We start from the raw sequence: 18,442 nt of genomic DNA, 5'->3' as shown, positions 1-18,442 counted from the left end.
AAGGATCAATATTTTGTGACAGTGGTACCCACTGATGTGTAGTTTCATTCTGGATTTTTCTGTTTGTTTTGTTTTCTCCCTCTGTCCCCACAGAGCCCCGGAAACACAGGGCAAAGCAAGAAAATTTCTCAGTTGTACAAGCACAGATAGTTGAAACAGTTGTTCAAAGGTTGATGGATAACCACCATGAATCAGATACAGAGGTAAATACTCCGCATTTCTAGCTAAGCAACAGCTAAATTGTGTTTACAGCTTTATTTCTTAAAGCTCTTGTCAATCAGTGACCTAAAAGAGAAACACATTTCTTAAGCTTATGAGCTTAGATGTAGATTATGTTGGTTTGTAATAGCAGCCTTGGCAGCAAACTTAGGCAGTGCCCAGCTGCCCTCTGACAGGTTTATTTCAGCTCTCAGGACTGTAATAATGTGAAGATGAGTTAGGGCTGGAGGCTCATATGCAACCGCAATGCAGGATTGCAAGGTTTCATTCATAGAGTCAGTAGTGGGAACACCTCTTTCTGAGCCATTGGTAAATTAGGGCTTAGTCATGATGTTAGGAAGCAGAATTAGCTTCTTTCAGGGAAAGGTGGAAAAAAAATAATTATGAAAATATGACCACTTCAGGTAAAAACCACAAACCACATTTTTCAGTGAGAGAAGGGATGTTGGGGCCCAACTGCAATCCAGGCAGTTTCTGTGCTGGTCATTTAATTTCTCTACTGAAAATTCTCTTTTGGCTTCAATTGGAAAAAACAGCATCATACAGTTGCAGCTAGAACCAGTAAAAAAAATGACAAGCCTGTTTTCCATTAGTTCAGTGAAACTGTAGGCTGGGCATAAACTTTTACATTGCATGATTTGATTTTGCTTCATTTTGGTATTGCAGAAGCACTTTATTTACAATAAAGCGACCATATTTCATTTTGATGCATGCTGTATATAGCAACCCTTGTGACTCAGGCCACCCACAGGGTTTCTTATTTTGTTTTCCTGGGTTATTTTTAAAAAAGTAATTTACAGCAGTGTTTCACTGTACTGGCTGAGACATTACAGCCAGAGAGTGCAGCAACTTCGAGCCCCATTCCATGATTTATGAAAATATTCTTTAGCAGCAGCATCATTTACTTTACCAAAATTTAAAAGGTGTGCTCAGAGCATTGATCCTACACTCCAAGAGCAGGAGAAGGTGGTTTCTCTGTGTGGGAGGCAGTTGCTAAGTAAAAATTAAAGCCAGGCTGCGTGGCTGGGAAGTTGCTGAAGGGTACCTGGGCTGCACAAGCACAGTCACTCTGCATCTTCGTGCTTTGCTTCAGGGGCTGCACGCAGTGGAAGAAGGTGGCAGCCCAAGTGACAGAGCTCTGACACAGGCTGGTGAGGGTGTTCCATTAAGTGGCAGCACTCAGTGGTCTCAGCTGGGACAGAGTCCCACTGCACAGACACGTGGTGACAGCTTTTGAGAAGGAGGGCACACAGTGGCTCTGAGGTTGTTGCTTAGTCATGCCAGAAGGACATGATGAAATTATCACCAACTGTCTTTGGTGAAACAAAGATAACCTGAAGGCAGAGGTAGTGGCCTGCTGTTCCATGGCTCAAGTGCTCAATGGATTTTATACTTGGAACACTCCTATCTTGAACTTCTACTCCTGGGTCTCTCTTTTCACAAGGCATTTTTCCAGAGCAGTTCAATCCTGTTCATTGTCTGAGACAGAAAACAGAGTGGGTCAGGCACTGTAGGGTAAATAAGAGATACTCTGCCATATGGCTGCAGAACCAACTCCTCTGGAGTTCTTAGCTTGACTTTGCAGCTTCAGTTGTGTGTTTTAGGATAGCTACTACATGTGGGTGGAATTTTGAAAAGAAGTAAACCCAGCCAATAAATCACAAATGCTGCCTTGTGGAATCGTGACATCCATGTAATCTGTTAGCTGACATAGAGGCAGGGCTCCATTAACACAAACTCCACTGCTACAGGCATGTCAGCTTCCACAGAAACCTACACTAGGGACAAGAGTACTTGGGTTTCAAGGATGTTTGCACAGCAGTGTTAGAACATCTGCACTTTTAATTTCATTCCTGGGCTCTAATGTGGCCTCATTACTGACTACATGGTTTCAGTTCTTCTCTGGGCTTCTTAACAGGATTATTTTTGCTGCATTTTCTCACGCTTTTTTCTTTTTCTTTTTCTTTTTTATTTTCCTTTTTTTTTTCTTTTTTCGCCTCCTATATCCTTTTCTGTGCAGTGTCTGTTTGGCAGCATTCCTTCTTGCCTGATTTCACTGTCCCGTTCCATATGTTTGAGAAGGCTCAAGTGAGAGAGATAATGAGAAATGCATGTGAGGTTTCAGCTGGATGGAAAGATACAAGAGGATTAATTTGGACTTTCCTCTAGCCTGTGGGCAGTGGGGACCCCCACTCCCTCCACTTTGCTAGCCCACCACCACCACATCCCTGTGCCATCTGTGCTGTACTCAAAGGAAGTGGCCCATGGTTGCCAGCTGCCTAATGTCACCGAGATCTGCTTCAACCTCAGAAGCGATATCCCCCTCCCAGTTCCACTTCTCACTATCCTAGAGCAATCAACAGAGGCCACTGCATGTCTGAAGAGCAAGCTCAGATGCTCCATGGAGCTGGTAGAAGCCACAAGAAATGTTCAGGCATGATCAGCTGAAATGGGATGGTAGATACTTGAAAAACTAAAATGTAACTAAGGAACCCTCTGGGTCGTTCTGTTAGCTCCAGCAGAGTCTTAGGATTCAACGAGTTTTTTGCTGATTTTGGAAAAAAGAAACCCAAATTCAGAGGAAAGTTAGCGCTGCTCTGAATAAAGATCACCCAAACTTTTAAGCAGGGCTAAAATACATGTATTTCCCTCCAACATTCATTTTTCAGAAATCTCTTAGTAATGTTTGTTATAAAACAAAACAAAAAAAACCCAACAAAAAACCCCAAAAAACCAAACAAAAACTCCCAAACAAACAAAAAAACCCACAAACAAACAACCTCTCCCAAAAAACAAACAAAAAAATCCAAACAACCGCAACAAAAACCAAAACCAACCAAACAATAACAACAACAAAACAACAACCAAAAAAACAAACAACAAAAAATCCCAATAAAACACCCACAGAAAATTTCAGCAAGAACCCAGTGTAGTTATTAGCATTTACTGCTTAGATCTGGCATGCAGAGGTGCCAGGCAGCCTTGAAAGTAGACTGAGCTGTTGGCTGAGCCCACAGTCTGCAGTTGTGCCTCTTTCTTATCTGAGTAACATAATATGCTAGGAATGCTTCTAGCTTCCCTGCATTGTGTTCATCTGTTTGAGAGTGCTGTTCAGTGGTATGAAAATGACCAAACATTTATACCTAGCAATGACCTACCTATGTGAAATTTCAATTCTGCCTTTTAAATCTGTTTAAGTTCTCTCACATACCTTCCTACTTGTGCTAATCTGTGTGCCCTTTCTGAGGGCAGCTTGATTGTCAAATATCAACAAATGGAACACACAGTTGTTTTTATCATGTATTAAATGGTCTGTATGTTCAAGCTTATCAGAAAGAGCATATTTGTTCTGGTAAATGCATTACCTCACAGCTTGCTGAAAAGGCCTGGTCACAGTTGTTCTGACTTTTTCTCTGGAGGCAGGGGACATTGTGCTATGTGAGGCCAGGCTCAATGATGCAGCAGAACCAGGCACGGGATCTTCTAAAATTGGATTTCCTAATCCTGCTCCCCAATCTTTCTGCTCCTCTGTCTTCAGCACACATTTCATTCTGTCAATTCTCATACCTACTAGTGAGGAGATCTTTCTTTCCTGATGACCAGAAACCAACGTTTTAAGATTATATACGAAACTTACCCATTTCACAGAATTATAGAGTGGGTGAGGTTGGAAAGAACCACAGTGGGTCATCTAGTCCAACCTCCTGGCTCAAGCAGTTGCCACCTTCAAATATTGGCCATGAACTTCCTACTGCTTCCAGGGAGTCTATGTTTCTATTTCACAAACAGAGAAGAACAAAATAGATTATTTCATATCATCAAAGGATTGTTTTCACCATGCCACTCATTTAGGAAAATATTCTTGCTTTAATTAAATAGGTGTCACAGAGCATATTCTGAGCTCTGGATCGTTTACTCCTAGCCTGTGGTATTTGCTCATCACTAGCTTTGCTCATTCACTTCCTCTGCTGTGATAGATTGTGGGGCTGGGCCATGGGATAATTATGGAAATAACTGCTCCAGGATCTCAGCTCAGTGACTGAGAGGAAGAAAATCTTGGTCTCAAAGAGCAGTTTAGAAAAGTAAGGGATGAATATGAATCTCTAGTGCAGAACCTTTTTGTAACTTGTGTCCATATAAAAGTACAAAATAAGAGGGAGTACTCAATCAGTGTTTCTGTTCTGCTGTATAACTCACCACAAGTGGAGCACTCAAAGAAATAAATTGCTGCAGTGTGCCGGGTGGATGAATGTGTGAATCATTTGTCTCCTGCTGCTAGAAGCATCTTGTAAAAACGTCTAGTGGAAAAATAATGTACCTTCTCTGAGAGAGATGTATTCCCAATGGAAAAGGTACCACATTAGAGAGAGTGATGGAAGCTCTTTTTAGTTACAGCAGAGGGAATATTTTGGATATACCTCGTCTTGTAATATTCTGCATTATTTTTCTTGGAAACTTTATGTCTGGTGCATAATTGTACTGCTGACTCTAACAATGCCTTTGTTTTCAAGTAATCCACTGATTTCTTTGGGGCTACATATGTCATTACTTTGCAAAAATAAAACATCCCAATGTAGTCTATAAAAACTGACCTGATTGGGACCTGCATCAGATACTCAGAGTTTTTATTTGATGGTACACGAGCCCATTGATGTCAATAGTGGCTCTAGGAATATTGTGATTACTTTTGCAGTCCTAAGAGTGAATCCCATCTTCTCCAGAGAGCCTGATTTTTCGCCATAGTACTGCTACTTTCATTAAATATCCCAAGACTGCCAATAGATTACCTGCAAATGACACAATTGAAATTGCACCTTTTTAGTGACTGGAGGCAAGAAGAATATTGCTCTGTCTTCCTGATACACTGATTCCAGGAAAATAGTAAAGAAGAAAAACCATCTGGTTGTAGTTGAGAGACTTTTGAAATCTTCTGAATGTCACTTTCCCGTCTCTTACAGGTTTGGTTTGTAATTGCAGGGACAGGGGGATGTCTATTGCTTTAGCACAGAGCAACAAGTGCTTGAAATCAGCAGTGAAGTGAGAAGAGATGAGTCGACTGTATGATTGATCTGAAGGAAAAGGTTGGCTCCACTGAAAATAATGGTGACTTGAAAGAACATTTTTCTAAAGAAAGGAAATTCATCTATGTGTCAGCAAACAAAGACAAGGATAATATGCTGGTTGAGCTCACTGCTGCTGTTACTGTGTTCTGCCTGGGACATGGGTTGGGTGAAGAGCTGAGTGATCCATTACTAGACTCTGTTAATTTGTGACTTCCTGTCATGAATCTTTGTGTGTTTATGCTCCAAGTGCGAAAATGTACTGCTTTCAAACTGCTCTGAATGAAACCACCACCATTCTTTCTACACAGGTGAACATCAGAGAGGCTGAACTTGGATCTGAGGAAGTATAAATGTGAACACACATTCAGTCATGATGTCAATGTTTTCATGTCCTGCAATTGTCCCTTTTCTGGGCAGGGGAAAGAGACTGTGGTGTTTCAGTGACCCTGATAAATGTGTTGATGGGGAGTTTTATCTTCTTGTGCAGGCTGGTCACATAAAAGAATGGGGGCAGACACTGGTGGTTATTTATAATAAATAATATATTCAGTTTTATGTTTTGAAAAGGAACCCCCAAAACTGATTTCTGGGAATTATAAACTAAAGCCTGGAAAGTTATTTCCAAGTTGCAACTTCCAGATCAATTCCTTTTATAGTCAAGCATATTCCTCCTCAGCAAAGTTCAATTTGTACTGAAATTATGGTAGTAAGCCAGTGAATACAAATGAGATCAAATGGATAATGGTAATATACTTCTGTCTAAAGCAAATATGTCTGCAGCTCTCTCACGCAGAGAAGCTTGCAAAGCAGGGTATAACTGCAATGCCATCAGCACCCCAAATGTACCTGGGAGGTGGGCACAGCCAGGAGTAAACGAGGAACCACTGGAAATGGAAGAGATCAGTGTGTGAGAAGGCTGCCTTGGTGTCCCTGCTTGGAAGGGACAGAGTGTAGATGCGGTGGATGGGGAGAGTGGGGAGCTCACGTGCAGCTGTGGGAGCTTGGTGGGCTGCTGCACCACGGCCGGGGTGCTTGCAGAGTGCTTAAGAAGGCTCAGCAGGGAAGAAGAGGAGTGAGGATTGCGTTCTGTGTAAGGGCTTCATTCCCTGCTCAAAGCTTGGGAGTGTGGGGATGCATGACTGACAGCCTATGAGTCAAGGTCAGAGGAGGCAGGAATGTTAATGAAGATTAATGACTGCGGTGGGGAATCTGTGACAGTCTGCCTGGTCAAAAGAACAAGTTAGATGGATTTGTGTATAGAAGGAAAAGGGAAAAGTGGTTTTGATTTGATGTCTTGGTGCTCATTTGGAAATGTACTGGAAGGGGAGGACAGCATTGTGAAAGCTGAGGCAGTTCCTGGGTAGCATTAGTGATAATATCTTAAAAGCAAATGCTAGAAGAGCCAACTCTGGTAAATCCCTACTTCTGCTACTCACAAACAAGGAAAGCCACGTGCATCTGTATTGACTGTGAAATTATTTCAGGATCAGGAGAAAGGTTGCAAAATTATGCTGCAGAGTTAGGACTTGGGACTTAAGAAGAGTGGACTGGGACTTATTTAGGGAATTGACAGGCAGAATCTCTGAAAGACTGCCAAGAAATGAAAAGTGCAGAGGAAAACTGGTTGATTTTTAAATAAAACTGAGAAGATTTCATAACCAGTTACCCTGTTATGCAAGAAGACCAGGGAGTTTAGCAGAACTTTGGCCTCGCTTGCCTTAGCAAGGAGTTTCTTGAGGAACTGAAATACAAAAAGGGAGACTGCAAACAGTAGAAACATGGGTAGGCCACAGAGCTGGAGTATTGGACTTCAGACCCAAAGTGGTGAAATTAGGAAGGCCAAAGCCTCAGCTGCAGATAAAGTTAATACTGGGGCACAAAGGCTAAGAAAGTAAGTGGAGACTTTATGGTAGACCTTCTCTGCAGAGACTTCTCCAGCAATCCTTGGAACCTTTGTAAGAGTTCTCAGCAGGAAGTCACAGAATCACAGAATGTTAAGGGGTTGGAAGGGACCTTAAACACCATCTAGTCCCAATCCCCCCTGCCACTAGACAAAGTTGCTCCAGGCCTTATTCAACCTGGCCTTGAGCACTGCCAGGGTTGGGGCAACCACAGCTTCTCTGGGCAAGTCTATTTGGAACAATGAAGAAGAAAACCTGGCAACTATACTTTTCATGAATCTACTGATTTTGTTTTTACTGAGGACACTGTAATTAGGGTGGACCAAGTATATGAATTCAGTGTGAACCAGAATCCCCATTTGGCATAACAGTGTTCATTACCATTAAGGGGGCTTCATTTTGGAGGGGTTTTCTGTTGCTTTTTTGGATTAAATTTCTTCAATGTTTTTCCCATTCACATGTCCTGTTTTCCCAAAGAAGCAGTAAGAGAAATTTATTGCCAAAGGCTGCACTGCTTTATACTACGAAGTTTGAGCATTTGTAAGTTAAAAATTTATATAAAGAGTTGCATGCTTTTACAATTGTATTTACTTCCAAACCACGTTGCTTCCTGGGGAAATAATCCTTTTGGGTCTACTCTTACCAATGTCTTCTTTAGAAGGAACAGCTGCTGCTCATGCAGGATGAAAATACCAGGATTAGCAAGCTGGTGTGTAAGCTAAAGGCTCAGAACAGCTGGAAGAAAAACTCTCAGAAGGCACAGCTCTCTGCTAAGCTCAGAGATGCTGAGAAGATTATATTTTCTTACCATTTTATCTGTTACTATGCCTACATTTTTGCAAAACTTGTGGTCAGGGTGGAGAGGCTCATGGAATAATGGTGAGCCTATAGGAGCTCTTGGTATCTGCAGATTTTAGGTTAAAATTCTATATTTTTCCCCACTGTATTATGGTGGTGTTCAAATGGGAAGAATGTGAAACAAATCTCTGATGCTTGCTTGAAGCAAGAGTTTAGGAAGTATGTGTAGCCTATAGTATTCCTAATTCTGTTATTGACTCAGAAGGTGAATTATGACACTGATCAAAATTTACTATTTCACAACGGACCAGAAGGTACGAAAAGAAGACAGGCAGAAGAAGTGAAAATGAACTAGATTGTTGTTTAGGAAGTCGTGGCATTTGTTTTAATTTTTTAAATTGGTATCTGCTTAAATGAAGCATGAGGTTTATAAATTTAATTAAAGAAATACAAGATTAAGGACAAAAATTACTAAATTAAACTGAAGTGAAGATGGATGGAAAGACAAGTGCCTCACTGCTGTAAATAAAGTTGATTAGGATTGAACAAACAGGCTATTGATTGTTATAGTGGCCAATTAGCTGCACATGTCAAACAAAGGAAAGTAGAATGGATCATATTTGTTAATTTAAAAAGGATGGGCTTTGTGTGCTTGTAATTTTAAACCCTAATAAAATGGATGTGCATAGACTTAGTTCAACTGTATTGGAGAGATGCTAAACCACCAGAATATTTTACTAAATAGCTCAGTCAAAATTGATTGAAATATTGCAAATTGGTGGGTTTAAATCAGAAATGAGAGCCATCTTCACAGGATAAATTAATTACATGGGTTTTTTTTGTTGTTTTGGTTTTTTTTTTTTCAATCTGAACACCTTCATGGATATGGAGGACGCTATGCCAGCAAGCTGCCTTTCACTTCTATACATGGCTGCACATGCTGAAGTGCCCCATTCCTCAAAGTCAGACTGAAAAGCACACCCTTCACTTGCAATATACTTAATGCCAGGGAACACTACTGTGTGGAAAATAAGTCTTGTCAAACCCACCTCATTTCATTACGCTCATAAAATTACGAGTTACATAGATAAACACTATGCTAGAAATGTAATATATATTTGGAAGGGCTGTGTGGGCTAGTTGCACATAAATTTTGTATTTTAAATTTCACTATTACACCATATCAATAAAAATGCTAAATGGATTGAGACCTAGATATTTTTTGACATATAAAAATGCAGCATTTTCATTAAATTTAGTTGGTTTCTGATGGGTTTCTGCAAGGGTTGGTAGCAGAGCTATCAGTATTCATTTTTGTCAGTGACTTGGAAATAAATATAAAATTATAGATTATAAAAATAACCAATGACATATTTGGGGAGGAATGTTAGTGAATATGATAAGGCACATACAGTGAATAATGATGTGGGCAGAGCAGGAGTACAGAATCACACAGGTAAGTCAATAACTTGGTTCTCCCTCTGAGAAGTATTTCAGTGCCTGCTTAGATGAAGAATGAGAAGAAAGCAGGACTTGTGTAGAGCTGGGTGACTGCATCCCTGGATAGGATAGGGAATTGAGCAGACTTGTGTAGTGTGGTACTGGAAAAGATGGATGCGGCAATCTTTTAGTTTATAAAAAGGAGAGCAGTGCAGATACAGTAAAAATGAGTTTGTAGCTCCATGTACAACACAGAAATATGCTGCCACTTCCAGAGTGTTCCATGTAAAACAGATGAGGAAAAAAAAAACCAAAAGAGGGAGTATAGAGAAGAGTTCCAAAAATTATTTGAGGGCTGCAGGAAATGCTTTCTAGCAGAGGGCTCAATCTGTTTAACTTATCTGAGAGAAGAGTGGGATGCCTAAAATCTACAGATAATTATGTTGAGAGAGAAGATCAGACATTAAAAAGTACTTAGAGAAAGGTGAAGCTTCCACGTTGAGGCCAGAAGAATGGAAAAAATGGAAATTAGAAACAATGTTTATAAAATGTGATTAAGCAATGACAATATGACTATCAGAGTATCACCAAAAACAAATCCCTTTTTTGGAAATATGGATTAGCCAAACCAACTTATTCATTCTAGTACAAGGGTAATGAAGGTAAAGGTGATATTAAAAATTCACATGTGGTAGATTGATTGCACCATTCTGAGCTTCTCAGTCTGTGAAACTCCAAACTTAGTGAGGCTGAGAGAGCTCCCCAGCGAAAAATGTTTGGGCTGTGACTGCTTTAAATTCTGCATGTTCAGATTTTTCAGCAGAGTGGAATTAATAAATTAGTTTTCTTCACCAACAAGCTGTCAATTTACTTCCAGAAGATTTACTGCATCTATCATCTTTCTAGTAGCAGTTTTTGTTGGTTTTATTTTTGTTTCTGACATCAGCCGCTGGTTCTTTCTTTCTAATTTCTTTCTTACCATTATGATGACAGAATTTACCAACAGCAAGCTTCCAACCTTGCCTGTACAGGAGGGTTTGTCCTGATATGGGTGGCTTGTATTACCATTGCATTTGACTGAAGTGCAGATTCTAACATGTAGCCATACTGTCTGTCTCTACAAACTATGTACAAACAGCAAACAAACAGTTTGAAAAAACTGTGCTCATTTCCCCCCTCTTTCCTTTTTCATACATTGTTTTAAAAACAAGTTTCACATTTTTTGCAGAACAGAGGCTGATTGCAGAAAGCAAATTACAACAGAATGAGGAAATTGGAAGCAACTGAACTTTTTATTTGCAATTGAATGAGTTCTCCACATGAATGTTGTCTTGAGGCTTCTCTCTCTAACAAGCAATGATATAAATACAGCATTCTGTTTCTAACTGACCCTACCCTTCCCTTGCGCCCTCTGTTTTCACAACCCAGATTTTATTTTGGGTTTAGGTCTCACTGGGTTTTTTAGAAATTAGGATAATCCAGATTTGTTTACCAACATTTAATTATCTTCAGTACCAATGAAGACAATGTGGGACTGGGTCTCTCTTCATTCTGCTCAGCTGGGCATGACATCTGAGGATTAATCATCAGGGTTTAAAAAGAATTCAAAAACGTGGGTATGGGCACTGGGGTAAAGCAATTAACCCTGAAGTGTTTATAATTACATGTTTTAGAAACAAAAGCTGTTAGGAGTAATATAGAGGAAGTTAGAAACAGCCAAGGACTTCCAAGAGATAAGTAATCTGTGCAATGAAAGCTAAAAACATGGAGAAGCTGTTTGAAAAGGAAGAGAAGTGAAATGTTTCTTTGAGGGAAGCTGAAAAACCTTCTAAAACATACTATCTTCCACAAAAAAACGAGACAAGAAAGAAATACAGCAGATGCACTCATAATGCAGAGTTGAGAAAAGGAAATATTAGCATTTCTGAAGAGATGTCTCAAGTTTTAACTCTGTCTGACCACATATCTGAATGTGTTCCTTCAAGTGTCAGAACTTCAGAGTTTCTCTGTAGCCATCCAAGTGTGCTGGATATGTCTTGCAGAAGGAGCCTTGGCACTGTGCTGGCCCCTGCCTGCTGGGGGCTTTAGGGTCATTGTCCGCTTGTTGGTGGCATCTTGTGCATCAGGCAAAGTATCTGCAATTGGGTAAGGGAGGGGATTGTTCTGCTCTGCTCTGCACTGGGTGCTGGGGGCAGTTCTGGATGCCACAATGTAAGAAAGGCATTAAGCTTTTAGAGAGTGTCCAAATGAGGGCAACAGAGACGGTGAAGGGCCTGGATGGGAAGCTGTATGAGGAGCAGCTGAGGTCACTTGGTCTGTTCAGCCTGGAGGAGACTGAGGGGAGACCTCACTGCAGTCTACAACATCCTTGTGAAGTGAAGTGGAGGGACAGGCACTGATCTCTGTGGTGACAGTGACAGGACCTGAGGGAATGCCTGTGGGAATGGCTGGATATCAGGAAAAGGTTCTCCCCGCAGAGGACGGCTGGGCACAGGAACAGGCTCCCCAGGGAAGTGGTCACAGCACCAAGCCTGACAGAGTTCAAAAGGATTTGGACACTGTTCTCTGGGATAGTCTGTGACTGTTTGGGGATGGTGCTGTGCAGAGACAGAAGTTGGACTCAAGGGTACTGATGGGTCCCTTCTAACTGCATATTTTGTGATTCTATGATTGTCTTTCTGCTGCCTCTCCAGACCATCCTGTTGACCCTGGGTCAGTATCTTTTCTCTATAAAGTGAGCAGCACTCTCCATAGTGAACATGTAAACTGCCTATGAATTTGTGTAAGGTGCTGGTGCAGAGGGAATGGGTGTGTAATGTAAGACACAACATGCTGGCAGCCCTGGGGACACTGAGGGTGGTGCAGCTAAAGCAGCAGCTAGCTGGGTTTAGTGGTTCTGGGGGACTTGGATGTTCCCCAGGCCTCTGCCATAATGGCCATTCTCATCACCAGGCTAAACGAGGAACTTTGGAGCCTCGCTTGGACACTGCCTCCCTGCTGAGGCCATGTTCCTGGGTCTGCAGTGCCTGTGACATTTTCCAGGCATGGCTTTGACACCAGTGCTGTAGAGCTGGCAAACTGCTGTCCTTTGGCTTTATCTACTCTGCACTGGACATGAACTCTCCACCCTTACCTCTGTCTCCCATTGTTTCACATTGTAACACATTACACCACCTCTCCCCAAACTCTGGACCACCAAATGAAAGTACTGGGTAAGGAACTGCTTTAATCCAGTCAGACCACAAAAATGGCATTCATTTTCGCTAAACTGATGCCATTGTACTGAACTGATGTATTGAGTCTAAATCTTAGTGCGTATTTGCTAATCACTGATTTAGTGTAACTGAAATCAGATCTACTCTTAAGATTGTCTCCATGTAAAAGGTGCTGTAGGGCTTTAACTGCTTCAATTTAAAACTGTTTTGGCCAAGTAAATAAAATCTCTGTGTTTAGTACAGTTGATAGAGTAGGCTCTTGGCTGTGAAATGTGCAGTGCTTCTTCTGTAGTATGGCCTGCAGAAAAGAAATACTCTTTGGAAACTACTTGATTACATTTTAACTGGATGAATCCATCTACTGACAATTTTGCTGCCTCAGAACTCTCCTTACTTTAGATTTCTTGGTCTATTGAGTAAAAAGCTTTTGAAGTGTATCTGACTGTCTTTCCCCTAAACTGACCAAAATATATTGTCTTCAATCTTTTCAAGGTGGAAGCATGAATTGTTTTTTTTTTCCAGAGTCAGGATGACAAATGCCATTCTGCTGGAAATAATTTCTCAGGCTTCTGGCATGTTTTCTAAACAAAATCATGTGAGAGACTTTTACACAGCCACAGCAGTTGGTGCAGACACATGAGGCCACTGATTTCATAGCTGTCTATCTTTGATGGGGCTCTGAACTGTTTTGCTTTGTTTAAAAAATAACCCTTCAAGAGATCAGAGATGTCAACAGCTGTATCAGCCTTTGAGGAGAAGGGTAACTGCAGTGCTCATGCTTTTATTGCCCCACAACATTCCCAGCTGCAGCTAGCACCTATGTGGTCATTAACACTAACAAACGTCAATTTAGTTAGCAAATTACAGTATGTGTGAGAGCTGAGGGAAGAGGTGCTGTTTTTTTTCCACACACCTTTCCCCTGAAAATGGATGTAGGGCCTTGTCTAATTAGGGTTACCTGCAAAGAACTTTGAGGAAAAGGCCTCTTTATTGGTTTTATCATCCTCCAGCAATGCCTGAAACCCAGATTCCTATTAAACAATAATGAGCATATCAATTTGCAGTATTCATGCTGTACTTTGCATTCAGAAGGATTATAGGTATGTTTAGCAAAGCTGTAATTATGGATTATTTCAACTCATTCACTTGAGTGCACAAGGCAACATCTCTCCATTTCAATCTAGCCACATACTTTGAGGCAGAGCTATCAGATGATGAATTCTTGTTGCTGCCATTAATCCTTTTACCATCTTTAAGATACAAAGTCAGTTAACCCAAGGGTGCAGTTTAAAACGGGAGATAGGTTGATGAACTGCAATGTCAAGTTTGTGATCTGGAAGCTGCAGTTTCCCAGAGGAATTGTGATTGCAGGTAAAAACAGATTGTGAGTTATGTGTCCATGCCTCTGAATGCCTCTTTAACCTTTGAAGGAACAGGCAACCCAAGCCAAATATAAAAGAGGAGGCAGGTGACCTACTCTGTAATAAAAGCATTTAGGTAGAGGAGAAGGACCAAAACCAACCTTCAGGAAAAGTCAGACAACTCAGAAGCCATATCTATGCTTTCTGATACCACAGCTGCTGAAGCAGCACAACACACCCAGTTAATAACTTTGAATCAAAATTTGTGTTGTCTTTTGGAAATTAAAGGAGAGCTATATTTACTGGGGAAGGCAACTGGGAGACAAAGGATCCCAAGAGGTAGGAAATCAGGCTTCAGCAGAGGCTCTGTTCTAGAAAGCTCATGGGGTAGTCAAACAACTGCATCCTTATAATTCAGTTGGATATATACCTAAGATTGCAGGACTTTTTTAGAGCTTTCAAGACAGCAGTGAGAGCTTTATAGCCCTCAGTTGAATTAACCTGGAACTTAAACCTTTTAACAGAAATCTTTCTTCTCAGCTGCTTGTTATGAAACTTTTAAAGGTAATCCTTATGTAATTGATGTAGTTGTAAAAGCCTGATCAGGGATTTCTACCCTTACCTGTCTGAAGTTTCTGCTTTTTTTTCTGTGTTGCTAAAATCCTGCTGTCAGAAAAATCGATGGGCAATACCCAAATTCCTAGTAAGTTAAGTGCACAGAAAAAACCTTTTTGGGGAAAAGTTGGTGCAAAACTTGTAAGTCACATAGATGCCACTGAGCACAAGGAGAACAGCTGTGACAGATTTTCTTTTTTCCTGCAGTGAGTTACTATTGTTAAAGATGACGCAGAGCTGGAAAAAATTGTCTGAGGAGCTTGGATTTCTCTGTGCTCAACACAGCAACACTATCAAACTCTAGACACATTGTCCAAAATGCATCAAAACCCTGCAATGTAATATAGCTACCTTTTCACCTCTGCTACTTTTATTCCTACGTCTAATATTTAATGGATATTGTGAAGTTTTGATTTTTTTCCGCTTCAAAAGGTAGAAGGAAGTTTGGCCAGCTGTTGCCACACAGTACAAACAGTATAAGAAGTAATTTGCCAGATAAGTCAATATTAAATGGCTATTTTTAAAAAAATCATTAACACTTGTACTTCTGATATGGCAATCCAGGCTCACATCAGGTAAAGATTTGTCTTTGTTGTTAAATTGATTGCACTGACCTGACTTCAGACCTGTAGTACTTGGCCAGATCCATCTACATAGGGGTGGCAACTCTCATGTGCTGTAGTTGTGACTGTAAAGGCAAAGGTGTTTTCGGAACAGATCTTGTCAAGTTCAGGAATTGTCTGGGTGGATTAAGACTTCAGCCAGTTAGTGACAATAATCTACAGATCAGCAGTCTGAACCATGTCCTCTAGGTATTTTCTCCAGTCCTTTTCCTTTCACTTTCACATCTTCCTCTTCTTCCCTCTCCAGTGCACTAGGTCCTGGCCTGTCTCAGAAATGTAGAACAGTTGCTGTTCTTCTTTCTGGGTTCATGTGATGTTTGTGTGCAGGCAGCCCTCTCAAGCCCCTGCTGCAGAATGTGCGCACACCTGATGCATCTGGCCAGACTGGGTCATTGCGCACTGTGGCCAGCTGCTTCAGCAGAAGGCCAGAATCCCTTAGGCATGCACACTGAAAAAATGCCAGAAACAGCTAGCCACAGCTAGCGCCTTGGATCATATCTGAGAAGTGTCTCAATACACATATTAAGTGCAGGATTACAGATGCACTGCAGAAACACCCTCATCTTTTTAGCTGAAGTTAGTGGGAGATGCTAACACAGGGTGAGGAAGTAGTACAATCATATCACATTGCACTCAGATATTAATCAAGGCTAAATCACATTGAAGCTGATAGCAAAGCCTTTGAGTCAGTGGGGATTTTTCTTGGTAGCTGAAGGGTTGGCATTAAGTGGCTGCATCTCTGTTTTTCAGAAATTAAATTGAAGACTAGAATTCACTAGGGAATTTGGCGTCACTAGGAATCGATGTCCATCTTTTAACATCTCTCCATGCCTTTTAATCTTGGCTTTCAACAGGACCAGAAAAGACACAGTTGTGGTCTCACAGATTTGGGACAGTAGGAATCTTGTTTCATTGAGATGTCTCTTGCTGCAGGAATGAATGATGATACACTCATTACTATGAATTGAAAGGGCATGGGGTGAGCTGCAAAACTTGCAGAAAATTTCAGGTTTTGTGAGTAGTTGCAAGTATTTGTAAATTTATTTTTTTTCTTACCATCTGTGAAGATCATCCATGAGTTGGTTTTTGCAATATTTAAGCAATATATTATTCAACTATACTATGCTAAATGTTCACTACTTGGGGTTCATTTTTTTCCTCCCTTACACTAAGACTTTTCTTAGAGGTCAGAAACAACAGCTTCTGCATTTAACCGAGTTCTACTTTAACTCTGCTAGTAACTCTTCGGGTTTTGCTGCTCAGATACAAGCTGTCAGCACTACCAGCAATATCCTTTTAATTTTGACCCAAGAAGCAGCAATGACATAAGAGGAAACACTCGAGGACCAAAGACAGTAAAAGTAATGATGGCATTGATAATCAGCTGATATGGCTGCAGAATGAGGAAATTTTTTGCTAGTCTGCAAGCTGTGATTTGTATACAGACCCAGGGAGGTAAAGTCAAAGCCCTTTGAAGATTAATATTCAAGAACAAGGTGACAAAATGCTTTGTTAGTAAACGGGGAAAAGAAGTTACAAAAACTAAGGAAAGGGAAAATGAAGGAGATATTTAGTTAACAATGGTCTAAGAGATAATTTTTTGAGTACTATGCCATGATTAATGACACTTTTTATATGTTACTTACGCTTCCAGGTGCCTAGCAGATGGAAGGAAAGAACAGCAGATAGGATATTACTACATGTAACTGAAAAAACTCTTCCTACTGTCTTCACATAGTCACAGCAAAAAAGGCTGGTCCAGAAGTAAACCTAAACGTACTTTATAATCATTCTAGGTCTTTTAGAAAATGCCACTGAGCTGGCAACCTTGAAGTAAGAGAATAATTCACACATAAATCAAAGAGAGGCAGTAATACTCCAGTGCTGTGCACATGTACTTCAATGCATCTGGATGCAGTGTTCAATCCCAGCTCCAGTCATTCAATCTGCTAATCCATTTTAGGTACTGGGTGATGTACATCCTCCTCCTGAGCAAGAGCAGTACTTCATGTCCTCCCTTCACAGACAGTGCAGCACAGTACACAAAGGCAAGGACATCAGTTAAAAGACTTCCTTTGATTGTGGCAACCTTGGAACATGGCGGTACAAAACACAGCTAGGTGCTTAGAGAAAAACATTGGTGTCTGGTGTTTTATCTGTTTTTCTTTTTAACTGCATTCCTATTGCAACCCTTGCCTACCACATCCTGCCCAGTGCAGTACTCTCACCCCCAGAGTCTGCTGCCTGCACACTAAACCTTTCATGTCTGTTTAAAGATGACTCATCAAAAGTGCTGTCTTGACCTGCCCCAGCACCTCCTCTGCTCTCCACCAGGAAAGGGGAAGAAGTGCAGCTCCTTCCACAATGCTACACTACCTAGAAGAAAATACAATGTTCCTAAGTATATCTGCATTTATCTTGCATGGAAAAAAGCTTGCTTTTATAGCCTAGCCAATAAAGGACTCAAGAGTTATCTTCCAGAGATGCATCAAATTGTATCACAGCTTTTGATCAGTGACAATACTAATCTATGTGCCTTTTGGCATCATCCACATGCCTGGATGCTTGTGAACACAAATAATCAAACACTTATGCACTATTTTTATAAGTGACTAAGACCTAGAATTAAATTCAGGCAAAACTTAACAGCACTGCACTGGTTAAACATTGATTAAGAGCTCAAAGTTGCATTAGAAATGCTGCAGTATGTAGAGATACAGGACTCCTAGAATAGGGATGACATCCTTCACCATCACTGAAGCAAGTTTTAATTCATGCATGCTTGCTGCTACGTCAAAACAAATAACTTTATTCCCAGAATGCTGTAGAATCAGCTATCAAGTAACATGAGGTTTTTTTAAAGGTATGCAATAAATAAAGAACAAGGTGAGTGATAACTATCCAAGCTCAGTTGTCACTAGAGAAGCCATCAAATGTGATTTTAGCACACTCCAGAAACCAAATGCCAATTTGGAAATAGAGCAATAGCATCAGTATGAAGCACTTACGTGCCGCTGCAGTAGCAAAAAGGGAAGGGCTGTCTCCAGTAATCACAGCTTCTTGTTCAAACACCTGAAGTATTACTCAATATAGCAAAATTCAAAGACTACTTTAGATAAAATGTTATACCTGCAGGAGAAAGTCTTCAAAGAACAGCAGTAAGACAGACTGGTACTATAGGGATAAATCACTGTACACACTTTCAGT

Source organism: Catharus ustulatus, chromosome 3, assembly GCF_009819885.2.
Source record: "Catharus ustulatus isolate bCatUst1 chromosome 3, bCatUst1.pri.v2, whole genome shotgun sequence".
Taxonomy (NCBI): Eukaryota; Metazoa; Chordata; class Aves; order Passeriformes; family Turdidae; genus Catharus; species Catharus ustulatus.
Note: the sequence above shows the minus strand (reverse complement) of the source record.